The 1,688-nt window shown below is 33.1% G+C and overlaps 1 non-coding gene across 1 annotated transcript; it reads right to left on the minus strand.

Annotated features, from left to right (window-relative positions):
* Positions 1–1,056: 1,056 nt before the first annotated feature.
* On the minus strand, positions 1,057–1,129 carry TRNAA-AGC (transfer RNA alanine (anticodon AGC)). The gene has a single exon. It is a non-coding gene; the product is annotated as a tRNA-Ala (tRNA).
* Between the last annotated feature and the right edge of the window lie 559 nt (positions 1,130–1,688).

Below are 1,688 nucleotides of genomic sequence, written 5' to 3' on the forward strand. Positions count from 1 at the left end.
TTTGGAATTCGTTTTATTATCTATTTCCTATTTTGCAAAACTTTAACAAACTTTTGTTCAACAAACTCAACGATTTCAAAACGAGCAATGGCAATGGAAAAAGAATTACCTCCAGAGCGCGAGACTGTGTATCGTAAATTCTATAGTTATGCTGTTTTAAAACATTTTGGGATATTGATGTTGAATTGAATGTTATGGTTTAAGTGGAAAGAACATGATACTTAATAAATAAATTATAAACGTTAAAAAACGCCTATTTGGGCGTAATATAAAATAGGAGACCTTTCAGGTTTTATTATATTTAAAAAAAAAATTTCATGCTTTTGTGCAGCATGTCTTCTAATTAGGTTTTCGCAGTGAATTATGGCCAGGCCGTATCGACACTAAACTGTCTCACCACTGAACGCGTTCAGCTACACGGCAGGGAACTATGAATTCTTGCCCATAAAACAGATGAGGAAAAACACATAAACACCCAAGTACTGCTGTAGAAAAAATGTGACTCCATTGTTGATTTTAACCTAGCATTCAATCTACCGCTCAGCGATAAACTGAATGCTAATTATTAAAAAAAATGCTTTAATTAATTTTATTTAATTATTAAATTAGTTTAAATATCAATTTACTAATTAATAATTTAATTATTAAGAAAAAAATTAGGTTTGTTTTATTCAATTACGGCAAAGCGATGGAAGGCTATCTACCTAGAAGCAGTGATGATTTCGTGGAGGGCTTTCTAAGGTAAACTGGTTCGTACGGTGTTTAATGCGGGGAAAGCTATTAAAATTCTTATGCAGCCAACTCGTTCCCCGGGATTCGAGTATCAGACCGGATCACCAGTGTTCAGCGACTTTACCGTTCAGCTGCTGGTAGGCCTGCTGAGAACAATAATTATGCATGCATTCTTCACTTACTAACACAGCATGCTTTGTCGAATAAAAAATAATGTAGATTAGAAGGATATATTGAATTATAATAGCTATATTCTTAAAAACATAATAATGAGCTAACGTTTGCTTTTCCAAATCCTAAGTAATAAAATTCTTAAAAATAACGTGGAGGCGCCGGGTATCGATCCCGGTACCTCTCGCATGCTAAGCGAGCGCTCTACCATCTGAGCTACGCCCCCTACTGTTTAATACTGTTACTATGAATAATATTCGCATTATTGCTTTCATAAGCAGTAGCACCTGGCAGAAATGTGTCTAAGACGAAACAGGTGTGCACATAATTAGAGAAAAAAACACTGTGCCACAATACAGAAACTGACCAGTCTTACAAATCATTAACGCAGGAATATAACGCAGCAATACAATGAAAAATAGTATTTACAGAAAAAGATTTTAAATGTGCTACAACTTTTTTTAATACCATAAAATAAAAAAATCTGATGTGTACACCACATGACTTCCTTGTACGGAATAATAAATTATACGCATTTTTTCTTGCATTTCATTTAAACTTCTTGGATTGAATTAAATCTACTTCGCCGACAGCGCATAAACCACAATAGAATAAATGCATTCTTTAAAATTCACTCTAGTATTTGTTTACCATAGCGACACTCTGGCGCTAGATTCACTTAACAGTATTAATAATTACATAACAGTTAACTTATATAAGAATTATATAACGGAAACGAAGTTAACTGTTATATAATCCAATAATTATATAACAGTTAAGTTATA

The sequence above is a fragment of the Stegodyphus dumicola genome, chromosome 1 (assembly GCF_044657685.1).
Source record: "Stegodyphus dumicola isolate Sdum_Otavi_A_Nest chromosome 1, ASM4465768v1".
Classification (NCBI taxonomy): Eukaryota; Metazoa; Arthropoda; class Arachnida; order Araneae; family Eresidae; genus Stegodyphus; species Stegodyphus dumicola.